The sequence below is a fragment of the Talpa europaea genome (genome assembly GCF_964194135.1).
Source record: "Talpa europaea genome assembly, chromosome: 15".
Taxonomy (NCBI): Eukaryota; Metazoa; Chordata; class Mammalia; order Eulipotyphla; family Talpidae; genus Talpa; species Talpa europaea.
Window position 1 is genome coordinate 16,586,402 of NC_140083.1, and position 16,524 is coordinate 16,602,925.

General features: G+C 45.4%; 1 protein-coding gene across 1 annotated transcript in view; it reads right to left on the reverse strand.

The window, feature by feature from the left end:
• Nucleotides 1-14,743, reverse strand: part of ELK3 (ETS transcription factor ELK3) — a gene marked incomplete at its 3' end in the record, with an annotated part of 62,034 nt that extends 47,291 nt beyond the window's left edge. The window contains exon 1 of the mRNA XM_084254957.1: nucleotides 14,413-14,743. The remainder of the gene's footprint in view (nucleotides 1-14,412) is intronic.
• Between the last annotated feature and the right edge of the window lie 1,781 nt (nucleotides 14,744-16,524).

Here is a 16,524-nt window from a genome sequence, read left to right on the forward strand (position 1 = left end):
AAATACACATAATGGGGCCTCCCTGGTGGCACAGGGGTTAAGTCTCAGGGCTATCAAGCTATCACCAGCCACTGAGGAAATGAGTTCGATCCCCGGCCAGGGAGATAACCCACATGGTGCAGCAGACCTCTCCTGTCTTGCCTGCTGCTCCCCTCAGCAGTGTATTTCAGTAGATCCACCTGTTCTGCTCCCCACTCTTTCTCTGGTGAATCCTCTCACCCCTTGCCCGCCCCCCCCTCCACCGCTGGCCTACACCCCAGCTTTTGCATGCATAAATAAAATAATTTTTTTAAAAAATACACATAACAGAGTTTGTAAAGCCATGGAGATAATTTGCAAATCCCCAGTAAAGAGTTGCATTCTAAAGGAAATATTAGCCCATATCTGCCTCTACCAAGAACAGAACATACATTAAAAAAAATTTTACCTTCTTTAAATAGGGGCTTTTTTTTAATGATAACATTGGATGAGCATTTACTATGTGCCAGGCATTATGCTGAGTGCTTTAGACACGCTGTCTAAATGTAATATTCATGAGAAAGTCGAGACACTATTGAAAAGGTGAAATAAGACACTCGTGGCCACAGAAGAAGTGTAGACACAGGACCTGGTAGCCAGGAGCACCTGGCTCCAAAGTCCATGTTCTCAACCACCATATACATTCCCCAGCAGCGGCTTCACTCCTTCCACACACGCTGCTAAGAGGAAAGTCTCAGAGGCCGATACAACATCCCCACCAGGAGTGAAATCAGGAAATGTCCTTGTTTGTTTCTGCCTCCGCTATAACCACTTGTTCCAAGTGGATAGACTCAAAGGTTTGAGTCCATCCCAGCACCATCACTTTTAAAGCAATTTCTCTTTTAAAAAGATCACATGTTGGTTTAACCATGCTGCAGGTTCATGCAACACTACGTGATCAATGACTGAGACAGGATGGGAGAAGCCGTACCTTCTAGAATTAGCTCCTCCTCAGCAGAAGAGATTCGTCCTTCACTCGCTGTGCATACACAGGACAGTGGGACGAGAGGATGAAAGTCAGAAATGAAAGGTCAGTGACCTAGCCCGAGAGGGGCGTTTCATGTAACCACGACTCTCGAGAAACCCGCACATATGAAGGGGGCAGATGGGAAACCCCAATCATCAAATGGCCTCGTAGTAGCTGGCATGACACCCAGCACCCAGGACCCAGCACGGGCTCAAAATTTGTCTTTTAAAACTATGAACCAGAGACACTTTTTGGGGGGTGGGGGCCTGGAGGGGAGGGATTGGGGTCAGAATGGGGCATGTGCAGTTGTATGGGGGAATATAAAAGTAAAATTTATTATTTAAAAAAAAAATTTGTCTTTTAAAATCAAACACCTCTGGGGAAGCCCTGTTTTGGATTCTAAGAAAGCAAGCCTTGTGATTTCATGGAGGCTCACAACATGCACAAAATGCTGTTTTGCAATCAGCAAAATTTACTTAAAATCCTACTAAAAAGCCTTTAAATGTGAGCTTCAATGTCATGGGTTCCCTCATTTCCAGTGGGTAATTTTTTCTCCCATGCCACCCTTGATCCTTCTATTCCATCTATGCTTTTGCATGGAAAATCTCTCACCCATATTTTTGTACTATTATTATGAATAAATTTAATCATTTGATCATTGGAAGGCAGCACACATCAGTTCACCCTGCAGGCCCAGCTAAAGCAGGGATGTCCACATGTCTGTTTCAACCCCTTTATCTGTAAAACAGGAAGAGGTTCAGCCTACTCTTGCCTACACGAGTTTGGTGAAATGAAAAGACTTTACAATGAAAAGTATTTTGAAACTAAAAATTCATAAGCGATTCTCTTGATCAATATGTTGTGTAAATGATCTCTAAAATAAGAGTGGGGTGATGCATTCAGTTTCAAATAAAGCCTTTACAGAGAGATGTTTAAAGAGCTGTGGTTGCCTTAACATCAGAAAATGTTTACTTGCTCTGGTACTTTGTGGAGAGAGTTCTATGAAACTCGAACATAAAGGGATGCTTACAAGACACTTCCACTAGGATGAAACCATAATCTTTCATAGAAACTGGAAAGGTTCTGCAAGCTAAATAACAAGTCAGGGAAGGCCAAAAGAATATACCCGGTGTCCTAAGAACATGTTTGCATGATATGAAATGATGGTGGTTTTTCCACATCCAGAAACTGAAACATTTCCTGCCAGAGCATCCTCCAAACCCTCCTATTGTGTTGAAACTGTAAAATCATTCTAAATCAGGACTTCCTCCTATTATGCTCAAGGGGCGTCTTTCTGGGAAGGGTAGAGCCAAGGCAAAAGGTAGGAATTCCTGCAGCACCACCCAGTGGAAACATCAGAAAAAAAAAAAAGCAAGATAAAATAGGTTTAATAAAAGAAAATTCATGTCTTAGCATCTCTTTTTTCCATCAATAGCAACTGGCAATGTGTTTGGCCTCACAAGCCGCCACCCACACCAGTGACAGTCAACACTGCGTCCGGCTGACTCTGCTGCACATGCACACACACTGCGCTGACACCAGGGCCAGGGAGATGGTGCAACCCCAGGGAGAAAGGCTCCAGCAAGGCAGGTGCAGGCTGTGACACCATCCCTTCCTCTCTGTAGCATCCCCAAGGGAGCCTGGGGACCCAGACAGCTGCACAGCTGTGCTCTGCAGCATTCTGAGCCTGGATGCTGAGCCTGGCAGGCAGTTCTGGACAGAAAGGTACCATCTGTGCACCATCCTAGCCCTGGGCCTGGCCACCTCCAACACCTGCACAGCAATTCTACTTCCTTGTAGCCCAGGGAAAGAGTGGGAGCTTCTTCCTGCCCTCATGACCCATCCCCCCAGCTTACCCCAGTTCCTTCCTGTGGGTACTGCTTCTGCTCCCCTGCCCCCAGAGCCACTGGGGGGGCCTCTTCACAGGTTGATTCTGCTGTTCTCGATTTCATTCACTGTCATCATCAAAACATGTCTCCCCCTTAATATCCTACCACACACACACATCCACAACTGCTTCTCACAGGTGCAGGCATTTGGACCACTGACCTCGGGAACGGGATGGAGCCACAGGAAGGCCCGACCCTGAGTCCAGCTTTCCTTCACAGAAAGCCCTGGCAGTGGTCTGCAAGAGGGAGAGAAACTGGAACTCCCATCATGGACAGAACTTAATAATAAAGCATCATTTCTTCAATCCTTTCTGGAAGGTTAAGTCACTAATGAAAATTGTCCCGGGTGTCAGCACTTCTGGGAAAGTTGTATTTCCCTCTTGCTGAAGTAAATCCACCTAACCATTTTACATGTCTTCCTAAAATAGCAGACTGAGACAGAAAGTGATACCAGTTAGCTGATCTTGACATTGTTTGGAAGCACAGGATGGGCGTCAAACTTTTATCATGTGTAGCCCATTTGAACTGCTGATATTTACAAATGGCTACTAATTTTATAATTTTTTTCTTTTCCTGTAATTTAACACCTGCCCAAAATGTGTTGATTCCTGGCAATGTCCAATGTTAGCTGGATAATAATGACATTAGTCTTTGGGTGTAATTATCTATTGCAAAAATGGGTATGAATTATGAGCATAGATGATCTTTTCTTAGATATTTCTGAGAAGCACAAAGAGCCACCTTCTAGGGTAAATCTCCTTACCTAAGTAAGGAACGGGACTCTGCCAGGTTCCCAACAACCTGTGGTCACCTGAGTTTCCCTGCTTTTCTTTGGTGCTCTTCTTAGCAAGTTTTTCATGGAGATTCTAGGCGTAAACACCTATACATAAATCTGGTATGATAATATATTCTCCTTGGAAGGGATCTATAAAGAAACAGTGACTCTGTAGTCGTCAAAATATCCTCACCTGCTCATGTGGTGGACATCTGTGGGAGGCTCGAGCTGAGCCGAGAGTCACAAAGTTAGGACCAGTTCCTTCTGGAACTTTGCTCTGTTCTGATGCCTGTGTTCCATGCACATTTTGGTCCATATTAAATCTAACTACACATGATGACTATGGTGCCAGATGCAGTGTATACTCAATTTCCATGACTTCTAATGAAGTCCTGTTGAACATGAAGCAAAAATAAAATGGCAAGTGAATGGTGTCTCATTTTTCACTGACAGGTCTACTTGAAATCAAGCCTCCTGACTTGTAGACAAATACGGTCAGTGGGACATATTCAAATATCTTCAGTGGAATACTCAAGTGGAACACTCTGGTTTCTAAGACAGCTGATGCAAAAATAGACAGTGAGTGACTTCAAAACCAAATTATCTTCTCCCTTGGCTTCCTATGAGAACACCTGTTTTTCATTACAGTGAACACCTATTTTTAATTTAACCCCCAAAATGCATGAAAGAAATGAACAACATTGAAACTGTCATCGAGTGAATGGAAAATTTAGTCTTCATGTCTCCTTCCACAGCCCCCCAACAGCCTCTGAAGAGGTTGGCTGCTGGTGGTGTTTGTATCAGACATCAGATACACACCCCAGAGTGTCCCCACGAGCCTTAGTTCCCATTCAGGAATCTGCCCTCCACGATGTTGACTTGGTTCCTTCTCAAATGTCACATGCAACTTGCTGTTCTACTTACTCGTCTAATAATTGCTCAATGTGACTAGATTCACTGTACACAGCTACAGCCAGGTCCTGCTTTTTAAATGCTCTCTGCCCCTTGCCAAAGAAAATCTCCCTTTCTCTATTTAAATCATCTGGGACAGGTAAGATCTTCTAGGTCGAGGTCTCAAAGTTTCTACTTTTCTAAAGACAAATTAGTGGTTCTTAATATTTAGGTTAAAAAAAAAAAAGCAAAGGATGTGGCAAAGGCTGGAGGAGGTTGCTGTTCTTGTGGTTCAGCTCTGATTTAAATCAAAGCAGGACAAGGTTCTCACTGGGAGCGGCAACTCTGAGCTTTGAGGATTCACTACATTCAGGTCATTTTCTTTGATTCAGAGCCTCTTCTAACAGCATATGCTTCTGTCATGAAAATAATTCACTTTGTTTTAAAGAAAGGTTTAACACTCTTCAAAACTGCTCTATTAATTCAAGCATCATAAATGGAGAATTAGGAGTGAGGCCACTGAAGTGACTATGGAAGTGAATTAAGGGAGGCAGGGAATGCCCAGTGGCTGAGTTAACTACCCAAGAGGGAATCAGCCCATCCACAGACATGTCTGCCCTTCGCTAGAAGCTCAGCTGGGGTGTGACCCTGATCTCGGCCTGGAGCTTAATCAGTTCCAATTCTGATTCAATGTCCCCGGAGCATCTGGAGCTGTTTGTTCTAAAATACATTAAAAGAAAAAAAAAAGCCATGTTCCCATCCAACACCCCCGGTCTACAATAACCAGTACCTAGGGCTTAGGAGAGGTGCAGGGACATCAGCAGAGTGACATCCCGAAGAAAGCTCATGAGTCCTGGAGTCCAGAGGATTTCAAATGCCTCCTGTAAATATCTGGGTTCCTTCTTCAAATGTTCATCATGGGGCTTACTGAAATGAGCAGTAATCACAGCTCTCTCCTTTCCTGAAAATCATATTAGTAAGCCCAGGTCCTCTCCTGAGATCTCACCATGAGACCCTGATTTTTGGGATAGAGAAGTTCTGCAAACACTGCCATATGCTCCCACCTCCTGCACAGAGCTGCAGTTCAAATCCTACATGAGAACAGTGACTCTGCAAAAGGAGCAAAAACTGGAGTCATAAATTGTCCTGGTCTCTTAGTTTCATGCATCCCTCTGGTAGTCTACATGACATGCGCGCGCAAGCGCACACGTGCGCGCACACACACACACACTCCTCACCCTCCAATGCTCATTTCTCATTTCAAATCAACACCAACAACAAAAGCTTGTATTTTAGCCTCTAAAGGTAAGCCTTCCATTTTTGGGCATTTGGGTTGTTTCCATAGCTTAGCTATTGTAAATAGTGCTGCTGTAAACATAGGGGTCCAGGTGCCCAAAAATAGATGACTGGATCAAGATGTGGTATATATACAGAATGGAATATTACTCAGCAATCAAAAAAGATAAACTCATGCAATTTGCAGCAACATGGATGGAACTGGAAGGGATCATGCTCAGTGAAATAAGACAGAAAAGAGAAAGAAAAATAGCGATGGTCTCACTCATAGCAGGAATTTCAAGGTAAGCCTTCCAAACTCCAATAAGGGAACACTGGGGATGTCACATTTCCAGTTTGCTGAGTATTAACCAGAGAAGTGACTTTAATTATTAGTGTTAGAAAATTGTTCTAACACCTCCATTTCCTGCTTAAAAGGGCATTTTAATCTTTCTGATAGGTAACATCCTTCTGAGGAGAGTGAGAACTTACAGGTGCAGATGGTATAGAAGAATGCCAGCAGTTAATTCCCTAGAGAGAATTCCTGCCATTACCCAGAAGTACATCTGCAGTGAATTCCAGAGCTTGTTCTGTTATTCTTGTTATGGTGGCAGTAATCTCTTTCCTGACAATTAAGTGTAGCAAGAAAAATCTGCTTACTCATACATACTGGTTAATCAAAGTTTAACGATCCACAAACTACTCCTTGGCAAAACCCAGGTGAAATTAACAGCAGCTCTTGCCCTCCTTCACCAAACACAAACTAGTTCAGTCATTCATCTTTTCATTATTACAAGGCAGCATCTTTTATTATTTTAAAACTCAATTAAAAATGTCCTTTATTAATTACAAAATTATGGACAAAAGCTATACACACCCACATTTTAAGGATTTCACTTACAATGTCAAATGCTTTTTTGTGTTTTATGGCATTTGACCCAAGGGAACTATGAAAACTTGAGCAGTTGAAGTCTTGAGAAAGGACTAATGATGGTTGCTATAGATTGGTTCGTTTGATTTTGGAAAGAGCTTCATATTGAGATTCTTTCATACTGTCCTATGAATTACCTGTTACTCAACCATTTTTAGTATAACACTGATAACAACAATAGGGCTAAAACTTTGTCCTCTGGGATACAAGCAAACCAACCTGATTTCTATATATTTATGGTTTTGCAAGTCTGGAGGACAAAAACTCTGTAAAAAGATAGACCCTCTAGAGAGGATCTTCTTGGCTATCTTTAATTTAACCAAGATGATTGCTTGTTATTAACAAGCAATTTACCGTGTAGGAAAGAGTTGGCTTTGTGCATAGAACAAAGTGCTTTATCGAGTCCAGTGGTGACTATATATATAGGTTTTTTCCCCCCTTCAAATAGTTTTAAATCCAGTTAGTGCCAGGCATTGTATAACGTGATGGGATAAATACGTGAATGAGAAAACCAGATGCAGGTCCAGAGGAAGCTTCCAGACTGAAGTGCACCACAGATGTGAAACACATCACAATATATACATGTGCAGGTACCCCTCACTATCTGAAACTAATGGATTCAAGGTTTTGGACAGAGACTTTGGATAATGAGGGCTATGGTGCTATTGAATCTCCTTGGTTCCTAAGTTTTGGCTAACAAATATTAATGAATGGACACCATCCCTACCTCTGAAGATGAATATCTGGAAAACTATTCGGTACCTGTGTTTGGATAGTAAGAATTTGGAGCGCAAGAATTCGGGTAATGGGAAAACCTGTGGCAAGAACGCTGAAGGCCTGGGAAGGATGAATGTGAGAGAGCCTTCCTTAGGCCACAGCTGGCTGAGCTGGGATCGAAGGATGACTACAACTTGGTTAGACAAAATGAGGCAAAAAAAAACAAGGGAGTGGAAAAGACAATTCCCAGGAGGAAAACCGGCAATTTGGAAAGACCCAGCGGTCAGAGGGCTCACTAAGCACTGGAGGAATTGGGGAAAGCCAGGTTGCAAGTCACATCAAGGACTTTGGTCTTTATCCTAAGCGAAGCCACTGGTTGATTTTAAGCAGAAGAATGACAAGGTGGGATATGAGTGGACAAAAGGGAACGTAAGATCCCTGAGCTATGGTGGACGTGGATGGGGAGCATTTTCAAAGACTAGCCAAAGAAACGAGTAGGAAAGTAACTTGAAGATCAAAATCCTATCTGGGACTGCTTAGCACCCACCCGGAGACTGTCACTGGTACCCCCCGAGAATAAGGTGGCTGTGGGTCATTAGACAAGATGGTGCTTGCACAAACATCACAAGAGGAGGAAAGGAGGCCTCCCTGGTGGCGCAAGGGGTTAAGACGCAACCTATGAAGCTATCTGCAGCCACTGCAGCACAAGTTCGATGCCCCACCAGGGAGATACCCACATGGCGCAGCAGACCTCTCCTGACTCGCCCGCTGCTCCCCTCAGCAGTGTATTTCAGTCAGTCTGCCTGTTCTGTTCCCCACTCTGTCTCTGGTGAATCCTCTCACCCCCCACACCTCTGTCCTGTACCCCAGTTCTTGTATGCATAAATAAATAAATCTCTTTTTAAAAAAAGGGGGGAGGGAAGGAAGCACACAGCTAATACTGACCATCTCTGAGTGTTCCTTATTCAATAAGGGGCCAAGACAGGATGGAAAGGGACATTTAAGAGGAACCACACAGTCACTTTTGCCATCACAAAACAGCAATTTGTTTAAACTTTCGTGTGTGTCTAAAAGTTGGCTGCTTGAAGGTGACAGTAAAAATTCACATTTTCACAACTATTAGAATTCAAATGCTTTATTTCAAAGTAGTATATCTGACTTAAAAGGCATTGTTCAGCTTCTCTACTCAATCACTTTATCATCCAGACAGAGAAACTGAGGCCCAGAAAGATTAAGGGATATCCTCTCAATGCAATCAGTTTAAAAAAAATGGACTTTTTTCTTGCAGCACTTTTGGTTAGCTTAAGTGATAGTAAATAACAGAGAAGTTTTTTTCTCATCATCAGGAGGAGATCCACATAGTCCAGTGATTTATTTTTAATCAAGCAGATTAAATTAAAATACTGTAGTATTTTATCAAACTGTTCTGGGGTTTAATAATCTACAAGGGAGAATCATAAAATTTCCATAATGGAGTTATATTCTCCACACAATAACATTTAGGATCAGTTTCATGTATGTAAATTATACCTCAAATTAAGGAACAAAAAGACACCCAGAGCCCTGGATTCTTTATCTAGTTGCTTGGAATAAAGAGCCTCTAACCTGATCAAACAGTCTGAGGCATCAGATAAATGAGTTTATGCCTACTCCATCAGTTCCACCTTTATACTCAGAAAATTAGGAATTGTGTTTAGATAGAGTAGCTTTAAAAATACTTATGAAACTAGTTGTTTAAAACTTTTTAGAGCATGTATGCGAATAAACTCACCTTAGTCCAATCTGAATTAGAATAAATTAGTATAACCATCATCTTAATTTCTTTAAAACACACAAATAAATCTCACAGTCAAGTTATAAAATAATACCGTTTAACTCTCAGAATAATTTAATAATACTCTTCAGGAAATGTAAATGAAAAATGTGCATATAAAGCAGTCACTGAGTTCATGCCTACTGGTAATTCAAACCAAAAATACAATCATTTGAAAGGACCTTAGTTCAAAGTTTATTTTAAAACTGCTGGCATATATGTAAGTTTCCAGTAATGGATGAAAGGTCATTTTTATTTTGGCTAAGGATGGGAATCATGGAGAGTTAGATTTCTGCATGAAATAGTTAAAAAAACTAAATGATAGACCACTTTTGAAGGACTTTAGGATTGCTGAAAAAAGGCCACAAAGGCCACACACACACACACACACTCTTCAGTGTACTGGGGCTGAATTTTCATAGTCTCACTGCCATGGTTTCAACCAAAAAGCTGAATGCTCACAGTTAAAACTGGCCATGGGCAACTGTAATCCTGAGCTAAAAATCTCCTTAAAACAGCAATTCAAAGTGTGGAAACTCCACTGGTAGGAAATACAACAGTAACAAATTAGAGTTATCAAAGTGAGTGAGAGGCACCTTCCACCCCCTTATAATTAGCTAGGTTCAGGGTATATTTTTGGTTTAACTTAGTTTCTCTTTTTTCATCACTTCACATTCTATTTTGATGTGTAGTGCCCTGGCTTCCTGTTACTACATCTCGATATTCTACTGCAAATTATGACTCATTCTTAAATCATACAGAAACTCATCAAAATCCCAAATTTCACAGCACATATGAATTCAGGCTTTCAAGACGGCAGCATTCTTAGAACATTACTTGGAGCCACAGAGACAAAAACACTGAACAAGTCCACGTAGAAATGATGTCAATCTATTGTTGAGTCAACACATTTATTAGATCAATAAATACAAGCTCTCTGTGTGGTCATTTTGATTTTAGTACTAGTTATTAAAATGTGTTACATGATAGGTTAAGTGAAAATAAGTTACAAAATAGAAAGCACAATGACATTCCAATCAAAAATTTAATGTGGATCTCCTCCTGATATATATATATATTATATATATATAATGTGTATATATATATATATATACACACACTGGCATGTTAAAAGTCTAAACTTACATATATCAAAACATTAACAATGGGATCATGGCAGATGTGTCATTTTTTTTCTTTGTGGTTTTCTGAATCTTCCTAAGGTGATTCACAACTATTTTTAATAACAGGGAAAAAAAAAATCTAACCTTTAGAAAATACTGTTATGCTAGTGTGATCTCGAGTATGTTATAAATCCATCTACAAAGGCTAAGAGGAATAATCGATAATGACATTTAAAAAAAAAAACTCTTGCCTGAAATAGACAGACAAATCTGACAGGAACTGAATCCTATATTCAAAAGACCATACCCACATCACTCCTGTGTGTGTGTGTGTGTGTGTGTGTGTGTGTGTATGTGTAGGCGTGGGCATGGGTGTGTATGTGTACAGAGGAGTGCATATTGCTACAAAAGGACCAGAAACCAGCTGTCTGCAGCCAGGGCACAGCCAACTGACCGAGAACCCATTTCTTTTAAAGTTTAATGAGGAACCCTAGGTCTGGGAAACAAGGCATAAATGGCTGAATCATTCCCTAGAAATGGAAAGGAGCAAAGCCATTAATTAGTAAGCAGTACCTTAATATTAGTGGGGGGTGGGGGAAGAGTCTACTCCAGAAAGTCACATTCTTGGACAATATTTTTACAAGTGTTTTGGGTTTGTCAATAGGTAATGTTTTGGAACATTTCACAGCACCATATTGGCTTCTGAATCAGAGAAAATATAATTGGGTAGCACAGAACACAGAAAATTCAATATTTGACAGCTAAGAAAGAAATCTTTTAATTTATGTACACTGCCTGGAAGTCCTTTAAAACCAATTTCAGGAAGAGATTTAAGTTCCAAAAAGTTATTACAAATATAAATTTCAATAGATGATCTCAGAATTACATTTACTGTTTATGAGCAATTTTGAATTATTGAACTTTTTAAATATGAAAAAGAGTTCTTCAGTAAATGTTTAGAAAACTTTAAAATTCAAATGGGGTGCTGGGGTGGGGGGGAGTGGAATCACTTCTCTCCCCCATATGGGCTGCAGTCATTCTGGTCTAAAAACCATTAGTACCAAGTAAGAGAGATTCAGAAATGGTTTAACTCAGCTCACAAAGGGGCCACCAGCACAAAGTCATCCACATCTCATTCTATTGCACACTGCTGACCAAAGAGAGAAAATCCATGCATATTGTGTTACATAGGGCAGAAAAGGACAGCTGATCACATGTATGCACCCTATTCTATTTGTTGAATGAACATATGAAAGAACTATCATCATCATCATTAATGTAAATAAGTTTCTCAAGCTGGGCACGAATGACATTCTGCCCTGAAGAATTCTCCATAGGGGTCTATCCTGTGCACTGTGGATTGCTGAGCAGCTTCCCCGGCCCCTTGGCCACTAGACACACCAGCGCCCCCTATAGCCATGACAACCAAAATGTCTGCAGTTCCCTGGGGGGCAAAATTAACTGCAGGCTGAGGGCTCTTGATCCAAATGAATCTTATGCATTCCAAATAGTAACTTACTGGAATGAGGAATTCTAATTATCTCCTTTTTATTTTGAAGGAGATGCCAACTGAGAGGAGACTATTTACAACCCCCATGCTCAAGGAACGCTCACACAGGATAAGGTCAGCTTCTTCGGAAAGCTTTTTCCCCCATATCTATTGTAAAGTTTGTTATCCTACTCACAGCTTTCAATGCAATAATTTATTGAGCACCTATCCTGTGCCAGGCACAGTATTAGGGACATCCTGTACTCCTGTCCACTGACTCACACCCTGGTGGGGTTGGCTGGGCTGTTTTTAGGACATGCTTTGCCACCATAAAAGAAATGCCACGACCTTAAAAACCCTCAAGAGAGCACCAAGGCCTCGTTAATACAGGAGCCCCACAGTTCCAGTTGGGTTCTTTAAAATTCTTTACCCTTTTTAGTAACTCTACACATTTCTAACATTTAAAAGTTGAAAAAGAAGGGGGGGGGGAATACCAGAAGACCTTGGATATATTTAGCATAGAAAGCCCATCAGGGGTTTCTGCGGGCTGGGTCATTACTGGAAGCTCTAAAAACACTTATGACAGTCTTCTTCTCTGGATGACCCACGTGTCCTCCCAAAACAATTGGTGATCTTACAATCCCCACAAATTGCAACTCATCACTGACCTTTCCCAAATAGATGTGTCACAGAGCTAGAAAGAGAGAGAGATCAGAGGGTTTTGTGTTTGGCAATATGGCAATAAGGGTCAGGAATCGATTTAAGGTCATCATAAACAGAAGCCTCGAACAGTCTTACCAACTCCTGTCTCCTGCTTCACTGCCTGACAGAGACTGAAGCACAGATAGGAGTTGGGTGTGTCTGAGCCTCTTGGGCAATAGAAACTTCACACACACACACACACACACACACACACACACAAAGACACACAATTGGGCAAGAAAAACCTGCAAGTCCGAAATCCAAAATGGCCCAAGTGACTTCAAAGTCTTCAAGCTGTGGCCCTGAAAAGGTTCCTAGGGAGGCTGCACCTCTAAGTAAATAAAGCCGTAACTGGTACCCCTCACCAGCCCAGCGCAGGGCTCCGGGGCTGACAGTGGCTGCACAAAACCCCTCCTGTGCAGGGCAGCGGAAACTCCTAATGAGATTAGTTGGTGTGTGTGCAGACATTACTTAGCAATGACTAAAGGGGCTCTCTCTTCCTGCAGCAGCCAGTGGAAAATTCAGGGAACTTTTTTCCCCCGTAGCAGCAGAATCCCTTTAACCCTCTCCCCAGCCAACTCCAAAAACAACTCAGCTCCCCCCAACCCCTCCTCCCCGGGCTGGGGTGCTGGGGGGCGTTAAAGACCCGCCCGGGGGCTTCCAGAACAGGCTGGTGGGAGCCGGTCGGCGGGGCAGGGGCGGGGGACCCCTCTAGCACTACAAAGGAGACTGTAAAAGGCACAAATACATAAACCTGAGAAGGAGCAAACCACAGTTTCTTTGTGAGCTCCTCCAGTGAGTCATTTTCAAGATGCTGTCTGCTGCCAGTTTCAAAGCGGAAGCGCATGGCAATTAGTCTTGCCGTTTCCAGACAAGCCAGAAACTCTCCCGACACTCATTTTTTTTTTCTTTTCTAAAAAGCCCCTTTTGCAGTTTCTGAAATAACATTTCTTGCTCCCACCCCCACCCCAGCCGAACTGCAGCTTGTCCTGAGGACGATTTGGGTCAGAAAGCGCCCCCAAACCGGGACCTCTTACTTTTCTTTTTGAACCCCCCCAACATTGCAATGTTCCCCCTCCCCAAAAAGTTACAGTAGCAGCACTGCAGGCCAGCAGCCCGGCCCCCCAGTGGAGAACCCCTGCCTGCAGAGCTGGGGGCGCCAGGACCGGTCCCTGCCCGGTGCCTCTCCCCAGCCCTGTCCACGGAGCTCGGCGGCTTTTAAAGGTCCGGCTGGGCGCGCGTCTGGGGCGAGGACCCGGGCGGGGGTCACCTGCCGAGCGCAGTGGGCGCAGCCCCCCGGCCGGTGACTTGGCCCGCTCGGCTCCCCGCCTCCCTCTCCATCCCTGCGCCCCTCCCAGAATCCGAGCACCGGCGCCCTCGGCCACCCCGAGGGGAGCCCCCACGGGCAGGTCAGCGGTGGTCCAGCAGCCAGGCACGCAGCTGCTCCCGCCGCGGGTCCTCCCGGGGACCCCAAGTCTCGCCGGCCCTCGCCCCCCAGCCCCCCGCAGCCTGCAACCGCCCCCCTCCTCTGGCTCTCCGACCAGCCCCGGGGCGGGGTGCCGCCGGCGCGGGGTCTCCGCCGCCCCCGAGGGCGCGCGGGCGCACGGCTCCGTCCGGCCCGGCTGGCGGGCGCGCGGGCGCGGGAGCATCCCGGCTGCGCCCCCTCCCCGCGGGCGGCCCCCACCCCTGCCCGCAGCGCACCCCGCGGCGCCCACCGCCCCACCCCCACCAAACCCAAGAAAAGAAAGAAAAACACCCAAAAACCAGCCCCCTCCAAACTTTGCAACTGTCCGAGCAACAGGCAGAAACCCAGCAACCTACCCAGATGTGGGGGAGCCTTCAAGAGCCTTCTTCGGGGGAATTTCTAGGAGGAACCGGGCGAAAGCCCCCGACTTTCCATGCTGACAGGCGTCTGCAGACGGTCTGTTGCTCTTGTAATGAGATCCTGATTTTTCCCCTTTTTTTTTCTTTCTCTCGCTCCTCTTTTTTTTTTTTTTTCCTCCTGTGTGTGTGAGAGCAGGAAGTTGGAGCAGTCAGGCCGAGCCGGCTCACTTCCTTTACTGCATTATTCCCCAGGCGGTGTGCAGTCTGTGTAAACAGGCTTTTCCGCCCCGCGCCGCGCGCCCCGGCCGCGGCTGTGCGCCGGGACTGGCCGCCGAGGCCCGCGCATACTCCGCCGCCCCGGGCCCCCGCGCACGCCCCGCACCGCCCGCGCGCCCCCGCGCCCGCTGCGCGCCCCGCTTCCTGCTCGGCCACCCCAGGGGAGGAGCCTCGGGACCCGCTGCGGCTCAGCCGGGCGGCCGCTCCCCTCCCGGGAGGGGAAGCGAGGGGGGCCCCTCGGCTCCAAACCCAGACCAGCCCCCCCCTAGCACCCCAGGCTGCGGCTGGAACGGGGATCCCTGCTCTCCCTCCACCCCAGCCTCTCCGGGGTCCCCGCGCTGGGGACCGCGCTGGCCACTGCGGTGGGATCAGGCCCTGCTGCTCAGCTGGCCTGGACGCAGAGGCCCGAAGTGGGGAGACCACTTTGGACTTGCTGTTTTGTATCAGTTGAGGGACAGCAGGAGTGGGGTTCAGGGGGTAGTTGCTCTGGGCGAAGAAGTTTTATGGTGGGAGGGCGTGAGGAGGATGAGATGGTGGATGTGCAAGAAGGGAGGCAGGGTTTCTGTCTGGGAATGGACACAGTTCCTGTCTGGGATTAAAAAAAAGAGAAAGCCAGCTCGAGTTGGGGGCCCACTTTGGGGAAAGGGATGAGCGCCATGCTGGAAGGCAGGATTCTCCAGCAAGAGACCTGGCTGGCCCTTCACGACCACAGGCACAATGACCATGCCTGCCTGCTAAGAGGGGCTGCTAAGGGAGGGAAACTGGCCGCTACCGTAGCGCCCAGGGGCTGAGGCTTGCTGGGGAGATTCAACCCCAGCTGCCCACCTTGGGGAACTCTTGGATTCCCCGCCTTTACCCCCAGAGCAGCCACGGTGGCTCAGACTTGAGCGTGCACTGGCATCCCGTGAGGGGGCTCCTTAAGACATTGGCCTCCTAATGCAGTAGGTCTGGGGTGGTTCTCGGGCCTGGCTCATGTTAGTATCACCTGGGGGGTATTTGCAAACTGGCCCTCCACTCATAACCCCAAGCCATGAAGTCAGGTTCCCTGGGGAAGGGCATGTGTGGCTCTCAGGAGGACAACATTCTGAGAATTCCTCCACTTTGTCTTTTATTTTTGCAATCTTGCTCAAAGAAATCTCTCACTATTATTAACTGTGGACTTCAAAAGGGCCGGCTGTGTTTCACTCCTGGTAGTGCTAGCCTGGCACCCCCAAGTGCCTGTCAGAGCCCCTAGGCCTAAGACATTTCAGTTCCTGCAGTATTTGCTTCCTGTCTGGTGTGGGTCCTTTCACTGAGAGGTGGGACTAACCCCACCAGATCTCTGTGGGAAAACTGGAGGTGTGAGAGGTGAGGGCCAGGTAGTGGGGTAGAGCAGGAGGAGAAGGTATGGGGAAGAGGGCTGTTGATCAGCCCCTGATTTTCCACAGCTAATTTTCCACTTTAAGGATTATCGTTTTAATCCCTAGTTAGCGCCTCCTGTCACTCAGCGGAGCTCACCGGGTGTCCCTGCTCCTCACAGGTTGGCTGCGGAGTGGGAGACTGTAAACTTATTTTGTTATCCTCAGGGAGAAAAAAAAAAATCTCACACACACATACAATTAAAAACACCTTGTTGCTTTATTTTTTAAGTTGGATACCCAAGCCAAACAAGTATCTTTTAAACCAGTAGCTTTCATGCTTTTTTTTTTTTTTTTGTGGTATATTTTCACAACAAATCTTGGTAGAATCCGAGTGATCAGAGAAAAGGTATACATGTTATCCTCAGGCAAATTTATTCTGAAGAAATGTCTCCTGTGAGGCATTGCCTGAAACGCTATGGACACCCAGTGTTTC